Here is a 10,174-nt window from a genome sequence, read left to right as displayed (position 1 = left end):
ATCTATGTGAAAGTTTTCAGCTTAAAACAGACATCATTTAGTAATAAGGTACAAACATTTCATGACTGTGGAATTTTCAGGTTGTTACCTTTCTGTATTTTGTTTCTGACAACTTTTTGGTTTCTCTCAATACATTTTAACACAAATGTCTGTAGTTTCTACTTCTTACATTTTCAAAACACACACTTACTTTTTGATTGAGACATTTGAGGGGAGTTATTTTTTCACCTCTCTGGACACCTTCAAGAATGAACCCAAATTGACTCTTGAAATGATGAAATGAAATTCTAGTGCTGCGTCTATCACTAGGGTATTGTTGCATATACAGAGATGAAAGAGGCAAATGGTCATGACAATTTGCATATTAACGATCAAGGATCTTAAAGTTTCTAACAGTGGAAATAAAAATGAACCTCACAGGCTATAGGACAACTAACATTGTACAAATAAATCTTGAGACACCAGCAATAAAGGCCAAACTGCACACTTCACTCAAAGCTGCACCCTGAGTGAATGCTCCTCTGTGTTTAAAAGGTGCAGATGTGTCCAATCAGTTGCTGATTGGTCTGGTATCCCTCAGCTGGTCCAATAGGCTTTCACAGAAGGTCCAAGCCATGTCTGTTGCCACACTCAAATTTCCAGGAAGGGTGCCTCACTTCTACCAAGGCCAGGGCCATAACAGGTCTGTACATGTGACCAATGTTCCCTCTAATGTTTCACGTGTCTGAGCGAACACACAAACTCCCTGAGCGTCCCTTGGACACTGTGAGCAACAGCAGACATGTGCACTGTGGTCACGCCAGCATCCAATCCATCCAAGTTACATGTTTATTAAAGTAATCAAATTACAGCATTTATGTTAGACTACTTTTAATTAACTGCTTTAGCCCACTTACAATGAGAATTTAAAAAAAAAAAATCTTGTTCATGACCTGTGTAGCATGTTAACACTGTTGGAAGTCAAAATAACTTGAACTCCAATTTTGAAAACACAACTTATTTATTTATTTATTATAAAGCTCTGACTTGTATTATGAGTCTGTGGTCTGGGAGAGTCCTGTAACTCTGTCTGCAAAATACAGCATATAATGACCAATGTTGGGCAGTTAATTATATAGTTACTTCTTCAAAACAATAACAAAGTTTTTTGCAGCTGTTTACCTAAAAACCGACACAGTAACTACCCAAGATTTGCGCTAAACGTCGCAAATGTCTCACATCTCAAAACACCGCCGTCACTCCTAAAACTTCCCCCCGTCTCTTCACAACTAAATGCCGTGTTGCCATATCATTTTTTGATTGGTCGATATGGTACATTTTTCGACCAATAGGAAAGGGTGGGGGGGTTTTGGTTTCGTCTTTGCTCACAGGCGGACAGAAAGAAAAACAAACATTGCAGATATTTTTATCATAACTCTGGTTTTACGTGGCCGATCAACACAATTTAAAAACTGGTATAAAGTCCACACGTTTTCCGTCAGTTGTTCGTCTGTCCTGCTCACATATCCAATGGTTGTACACGTTGTCATTAACGTGGCTTCACTCCACATCAGCCGCTTTGCTAAAACACCGGTGTCGCACATAAGGACGCTGTCATAGCCTGTCAACCACGTTGATTGGCTGCGCATATACGAATCGCGTGATTGGCTGGACTTTGGGATAAGGTGGCATCGTTCTGATCCCATACTGGAGCAGCCAGTCACTGACTAACACTGCAAAACAGAATTGTTCAGAATCAGAATGGGTTTTATTGCCAAATGTTGAGCAGGTTTACAACATTAGGAAATTGCTGCAGTACTTAGTGCAAAACATCCTGTCAGATAAAATTAAATTTTTAATTTTAAATTCAATTCAGGTTTGATTTTTTTTTGTGCGCAGATACTGTGCCAGCAGTGCACAATTGCGCATGCGCGCAGTTTAGAGGGAACATTGCATGTGACATGTTTTTTTCATATTGTGAAACATGCAAATCAAACTGAGGCAGACTGTGTTTATCCTGGAGTTAGTCCAGGATAAACAGGTTAGTTTGCTGCACTGTGATGGGTTTAAAGTATATATCATTGTGTGACTGATGCACAGTGGCTGTGGGTTCACGGTCACAGTTAGGTTGCATCGAGTGTAGCAGAGATTCATATGAAGTTCAGCTGATGTTGCTGAAATTCATTCTCTAATTCCACCTTCAAATCAAGTATATACTGTGTAGTTTTAAGACAGTATAAACAGTGTAGAGGATGGAAATCAGCCAAGACAACCTGTGAAGCATCTTCTTTCATCTTCTTGAATCCCACTATGTAAATCCATAACGAGCAGGAGCAACACAGGTCAGCTGATCACAGACTGCAAAAGAAAAAAAAAATCTGCTGGAGATCACAATACACATTTTTGTGAGTTGTGATTCTTTTCCCCACACTGAGCCACTACAGCCGATATTGGGGTTCCTTCACCTGCTGAATAACACTTTGACCCCGACTGTACACAGGAGGTTCAGGCTGCTGAGGTCCCGGACAAATAGACTCAAGGACAGCTTTTACAACAGGGCAATAGCCCTGATCAATGCAAATAACTGACCTGATTGGCTACCTCCCTGGACTTTTTTAGGGGGGAGGTAACAATGTTTAAAACAACAATAACAATAATAATATTTATAACAAGGTGCAATAATAATTAATGTGCAATAATAACAGTGTGCAATAAAAATACACTTCTTCTTCTTTTTTTATTACTAAGTTATTATACTGTGTTGTGTTGTTTGTGTTGCGTTGTGATGTGTCATATCGTGTCGTGTTGTGTTATATGTAGTGCAATGGCACCCTCTACAACGCAGAGCTATTTTTAAAAAGTTCTCCTTTCTTCTTCTACTGTTCCACTTGACTGACTCAAGCTGAGTGCATTTATTTGAAATACATTCAGACTGAAATAAAGTTTGTATTCCCATCTATTAATATTATGTTGTTATTTTTATATTAATGCAGCACAAGGTTCCATCAGCATCCTTAGCAAATTTACTTTGTACTTTCCTACTTTGAGTAGGAAATAAAAAATAGATCGGGATAGATCTGTTTTTGCCGGAGGTTTCTTCCTGTTAAAAGGTAGTTTCTTTCTTCCCACTGTCACCAGAGCACTTGCTCATAGTTGGTTATCTGATTGTTGAGGTTTTCTTTGTTTTCTTTGTATTATTGCAGATTCTTTACTTTACAGTATAAAAAGCATTGAGATGGCTATTGTTGCAATTTAGCACAATATAAATACTGAATTCACTGAACTGAATTTGAACCGAATTCAAATGGATTGGAGTTCTTTATGTCAAACTTCTTGAGCTCTGACGAACTGAGCGATGCACTGTTCCAATTTTTATTAAACATGAAAAAAAACATTCACAAAAAAATGAACTCAAGCTAGTTTTTGAAATGTTGGTGATATCAGTTGTGGCTTCACAGAGGAAAACAAACAAAGAAGGTTGTTGGAAGAACCAAAGTACATATCCTTCAACACTGTGTGTGTGTGGGGGGGGGGGGTTGACTGACCTCTGGGACTCTCACCACCTCTGTCTACCTCCAGGCTTCTGGGGGTCATCATTGCAGCTTCACAACCTCATTGTCATTGTGCATTTGTGACAAAGACACAGGCATTCTCACACTCTCCATCTCTCTCACGCACACATTAACACACACCCACTATAGGAAGACTGTTGATGTTGTAATTTCTAATTTTCTGTGTTACAGCAGCTGTATGTTTGTTTTTGTACTTTCCCTCTTACACGTGCAGCAGCAGGAGATACATTGTGCATTTCAAGTTTTCCTCATTCCTCCTATTTCTATCCCCCCACCCTTCCTTTTTTCTCTTACCCGTCTTGGCTTACACATCGTTATACTTATACCACATATAATGTTATACAGTGGCTTGCAAAAGTATTCAGCCCCCTTGAACTTTCCCACATTTTGTCACATTACAGCCACAAACATGAATCAATGTTATTGGAATTCCACATGAAAGACCAACACAAAGTGGTGAACACGTGAGAAGTGGAACGAAAATCAGACATGATTCCAAACATTTGTTACAAATATCACAGTTCTGTAGACTGTCAACAGCTTGTGTCATTTAAAGTTACAAGAAATTGTGCGTTCTGCAAACACGCATTTCCCATCACTCCTGTTTGTGCAACAGTGATGGGAATTCATTCAACTTTATTTCATCACACGTCTGGAGCTCTGACAGACTGATGGATTTTTCTCTTTCACAACCACAAATTAGTCAATTCTTATTAAGAAGAACAAAAAGTCAAAGATTCTTAGAAAAACTGAAATTAATGAATTTTTTAAAATTTAGGTTTTATCACGTCAAACTCCATGCTGCTGCAGAGTACTTTGTGCTAGAGGAAGGAGATCAGCTGACTGTTGTTTTATCTGCTGAGCTGGGTATATTCTCCCAGAAGAACTGTTTCAAATAAATATAAATTCAGTGCAGCAGCTTCATCAGTAACGGCGCTACTAACAGCCATTACTTGTAGTTGCACGGAAGTAGCTGTAAGCAATCTGGATGCTACGGCTTTAAGCAGCTGCGCTCCCACGGACAGTAATCACGATCACTGTCTGGCACAACACCTGGAGCTAAGGGGGCAAAACAATCGCACGAGTGCTGCTGTTTGACTGAGGAAGAATAAAGTAGTCGTGGTAAGCCAATCACATGACCACTTAAAGACAAAGCAACAAGGTGATATATACCAGTTTATAAACTGTGTTGATCGGCCACGTAAAAGCAGAGTCATGATAAACAATATATACGCCTGTTTTTTCTTCAATAGTTTCGTCACGTTTACTGTCTAAGGACAGCGCAGCGAGACCTCTCTGCTTATGAGCAAACAAAAACCATAAGCGCACTCTCTCTCTCTCTCTCATGAGATGTGAGAGATTTGTGACATTTAGCGTGTTTGGAGTGTGTAGTTAATGTGTTGTCTTGTGTAGTTAGTGTGTAGTGTTGTGGATAGTTTTGTGTTGTGTGTCAGAACATTGAGGCGACTGCTGTCTCCAGGTAGAAACAGCAGTGATGCACCTGCTGTCAGACCTGCAGGTATCAGGCTGTGATGTTTCCTTTATAGTGGACAGAAATATTTGGAGTGGCACAAATAATTTGTGGCATCTTATTGAAGAACAGCTGATTGTTCTGTAAATAGTTTGAAATGGTTATTTAAAAAATCAAGGTTAAAGGTAAATGGATGCAAATAACTTTGTTGTTTGCAAAACTTGTGCATATGATTTTAAAATTGACTATTTATATTTGCATTTAAAGTTATGAAATATGATTCAATAAACATGTTTGTGGTTGTTGCAGTAAAAATATAACTTTTTCTACTCTGATTTTATGTTTTTTGTCTGATTTTAGATCAATTGTGCTAATACAGTTTGTCAAAATGAAAACATGACATTGTGAAATTCAGACACGTGAGGCTGTGCTGAAAAGAATGAGACCAAACAAGACAAATAAACAGTTTTTAAAGGTGAAATGTGGAGGGAAAATCAAACGTAGCTAAAAATGGCCAATTATACCCTGGACCCCAGAGGGTTAAACGTTTTTTTAAAGTAACACAATAGTTACTTTTCAAGTAATTAATTACTTTTAGAATATTGCAACTCAGTTACTTTTTTTGAAGAAGTAACTAGTAACTATAATTAATTACTTTTTCAAAGTAACTTGTCCAACACTGGTGGTATTTCTATAACTGATTCGATTCAATTCAATTTAGACGCCGACAGCCAGAAATATTATAATTTTTTATCATTTATCAGTACATATACATATTTTCATATCTATATAGAAAAAAACAATGCTGACACTTGTGAGACTTCATTAAAGGTGTGAGCATCACAGCAGATGCTTTTGTGTAACTGAGTATAAAACTGAAAAACATGAAGGACATTTTCCTGGTCTGGCTTTTTATAGCAGATAACCTTAAAAATATTCTGCAGTAAAACAAAAACGGAAGAAAAACATGAATCAACATATGAACATTACCTGATGCTGCTGAAGTGAAGCAGAGCAAAGTTACAGAGGTTTTAATAGAGACACAACTAAGGGTTTTGTAATTTGGAATCATTTGTAAATGTTTAAATTTCTTCAGTATTGAACAGCAGAAATTATGTTTTCTTGTCAGAAGCCATTTTTAAGAATTTTTTAAAAAAAACAACGGCCAAACAGCGCTGTAAACAACAGTAGACTGGTGCGTAATAAGCAAGTGAATAATGCAGAAAACAGAGATTATTGATGGGAAACTGTTCTTGAAGTACACTGACAGAAAAAAAGAGAGCTGTGCAGGAAGTCAAAGGAAATTCATGACGATGTTTTTCAAATGTTAAGTTTTGATCTTCTTCTGCTGCTGGTTCAATGAATTTTGGTCGGAGAGTGACAAAACCTGCAGCATCAGAATCTGAGAGATGTTGACTTTTAGCACCTGATGGCGTATCTGTGTGCATGGAGTCGGTTGGCTGAACGAGCCACGCTTTGTGTGTACATCTTGAATCTGTCTACCTGCTGTTGTTTGCTGTTTTAGCTGATTTGTGGTTGTTAAAATAGTTTTGTGCGCTTTCTTATGAGATTCCAGCATTTTTGGCAAAATACATTAATATTTAAAAATCGATTCAGGATTTAATGAATCAACATCGTATTATTCAAACTAAAATAGATTTGAATCAGGAAATTGATTTTTTTTTAAACCCACCCTTACCCCCTATTACCCCTATCTAAACAATATTGGTCTATCTGTAAATTCTGTACGCTGATTATCAAAATACTTGTCAGCAAGAACACAGTGTGTCCGTGCTGCTGGGTCTTCTTCCTCTTTTCTCCCAGTATCCAAAGGAGTTCCACAAGGCCCCATATTAGGACCATTGCTCTTCTCTCTTTACATAAACAACCTTTGTGATAATTTATCAAATGCTGCATTCCATCTTTATGCAGATGATACAATTATCTATTGTTCATCCCCTTCAATAGCACAAACCCTTCAATTTCTGCAGTCTGCCTTTGATGTTGTTCAGTCCAATTTAACTGAACTTAAGTTGGTGTTAAATCCAGAGAAATCCAAGTTCGTGTTATTCTGAAATGGCAAAGAGCTGTTAGCTACGTCTCCTAAGATTAAAACTATTCAAGCAACTGAAATTGAAATGGTCACATCTTACAAGTATCTAGGGATCATTATAGATCAGAATCTGTCGTTTAAAACTCACATTCAAAGACTTGTGTCTAAGTTAAAACTAAAACTAAGCTACTTTTTTAGAAATCAATCCTGTTTCTCCCTCCAAGTGAGAAAACACTTGATTCATGCAACTTTTTTACCTTTATTGGATTATGGTGACCTGCTTTTTCTGGATGCCCCTGCCCACTACCTAAAGAGATTGGATGCTGTCTACCATTGTGCTTTACGTTTTCAATTCAATTCATTTCAATTTTATTTATATAGCGCCAAATCACAACAACAGTCACCTCAAGGCGCTTTATACTATTCAGTAGATCCTACAATAATAGATACAGAGAAAAACCCAACAATCATATGACCCCCTATGAGCAACCACTTTGGCAACAGTGGGAAGGAAAAACTCCCTTTTAACAGGACGCAGAGCCTTTTCAGATGAAAACGCCGTTTTCAAAACTATCCGGGCTAGTGTGGATGTAGCCTTAGTCAGCTACCAATTGTGCAATTTCTCCCACTTAAAAAGCAGAGAGAGGCCTGTAATCTTCATCATAAGTATACCTCAACAAGTGTCAAAATGAGAAAAAAATATAATCCAGAAAATCACATTGTCTGACTTTTAAAGAATTTATTTGCAAATTATGGTGGAAAATAAGTATTTGGTCAATAACAAAAGTTCATCTCAAAACTTTGTTGGCAATGACAGAGGTCAAAGGTTTTCTGTAAGTCTTCACAAGGTTTTCACACACTGTAGCTGGTATTTGGGCCCATTCCTCCATGCCGATCTCCTCAAGAGCAGTGAAGTTTTGGGGCAGTCACAGGGCGACAGACTTTCAACTCCCTCCAAAGATTTTCTATGGGGTTGAGATCTGGAGACTGGCTAGGCCACTCCAGGACCTTGAAATGCTTCTTACGTCCTTTGTTACCCGGGTGGTGTGTTTGGGATCATTGTCATGCTGAAAAACCCAGCTATGTTTCATCTTCAATGTCCTTGCTAATGGAAGGAGGTTCTCACACAAAATCTCATGATACATGGCCCCATTCATTTTTTCATTTACATGGATCAGTTGTCCTGGTCCCTTTGCAGATAAACAGTCCCAAAGTATGATCTTTGCATCCCCATTCTTTACAGTACGTATGGTGTTCTTTGAATGCAACTCGTTCTTTCTCCTCCAAACACAACAAGTAGAGTTTTTACAAAATAGTTCTATTTTGGTTTCATCGCACCATATTCTCCCAATCCTCTTCTTGATCATCCAAATGGTCTGTAGCAAACTTCAGACGGGCCTGGACATGTACTGGCTTAAGCAGGGTGACACGTCTGCCACTGCAGGATTTGAGTCCCTGGCAGCGTAGTGTTACTGATGGTAGCCTTTGTTACCTTGGTCTCAGCTCTCTGCAGGTCACTCCCTCATTTTGTCTCTCACTGTTGAGGTATACCTATGATGAAGATTACAGGCCTCTCTCATCTTTTTAAGTGGGAGAACTTGCACAATTGGTGGCTGACTAAATACTTTTTAGCCCCACTGTAATGTAAAAATACAAATAAAAATGAATAAATAAAAAGATAAAAGAAACTCATGGACAAGAGGAGCCTATAGAGAATTTATAGAGCTCACACTGAATAGAAAATTTTGTTTGGCTCAACAGTGAGTGACAATCACAACTCTGGTTGCAGGACAGGATTTAGGAAAAGAAGGAAAAATAAGACTACATGCTGCACTATAAAGCTCTTGTTCTGGACACATTATTCACACTGACCCATTTCAAACATATCTGAGACATTACTGCTTCTATTCATATTCAAATATCCCCCCATCATCTATCATGTAACATCATGTAATCCACATACTGTGTCACAAGGTGGTCAGTTAGTTCGAACTTTTGCCCTCAGATATCACGTGGAAGAAATAAAAACATTGTTTTTGCTAAAGTTGCCCCTGTGAATGAACTAAAGATATTCAAACACAGTAACGCCACCTTGTGGACAGAATTATAGCACTCACATACGTTGGACCTCCAGGGCTTGTTGGCTTTTGTCTGCAGGTGGCGCTACAGCACAAATTAGAGTTTGAGCAGGGTTGTGTCTTCAAACACTTTGTCTTTAACTGTGACACATTCCAGTCAGCTCGTGATGTTGAGCTGTGTGGAAATATTCTGAATGCAAGATAGATGTTGTTGAAGTTAAAAGTGCCAGACATTGGGAATTTGAAATTATGTGTAGGCTAGAGGAAACGGGAAAGAGAATGAGACAAGTGTTGTGGATTTTATTATGACATATATACCTGTATACACTAGATATGTAATCATAAATACTCATAAATTCAGTATAATCATATATACTCATATATACTATGCACACTTACAGTAAAGTGCTCTTATATAATGAAATCACCACATTAAGCATGTAATCTGCATGTCAAATCACATGACCCATATATTTAGGTCAAATATCTCTGCCACTTTATTAATAAGAAGTTTGTGCCACTTGTGTATGAACACATGTTGATTAATACTTTTTAAAAATAACAATGAGGGTCAGTAGGAAAACGTTGAGAGTGTTATGGCCAACTGTGACTAGTCCAACATAGGGTTGATTCAGCTTGGCGCTGCTACAGTTTGCACAAAGGACTCGACCCCTTCGGGTCATGCAGCTGCATTTAACTGTACTGCTTCACGGCATGTGCAGCCTGTTTGAGACAGCTGTTCAGCAGAAGCATGCAGCTGCATGGGAGCTGCATGCATAAGGCCCCTTAAATGGCTGTAAGGTAAAAGGATATAGTGCTGTGAATGACTGTAAAGTAAAATCAGCCAGCTGTTTAAATGACTCTAAATCAAATGTGTACAGCCCTCTCAATGATACCAACGGCCAACGGAATCTATTTGTTGTTTCAGGTTGTAGTATTACACAACATTTTCAGATCTAATAGAAAAAAAGAGTGTTTTGTAATTCATTCAATTTTCCTTTATTTATAACTGGCATTATTG

The sequence above is a fragment of the Neolamprologus multifasciatus genome, chromosome 10 (genome assembly GCF_963576455.1).
Source record: "Neolamprologus multifasciatus chromosome 10, fNeoMul1.2, whole genome shotgun sequence".
Classification (NCBI taxonomy): domain Eukaryota; kingdom Metazoa; phylum Chordata; class Actinopteri; order Cichliformes; family Cichlidae; genus Neolamprologus; species Neolamprologus multifasciatus.
The sequence above is the reverse complement of the archived record's forward strand: the minus strand, read 5'-3'. Positions refer to the sequence as shown.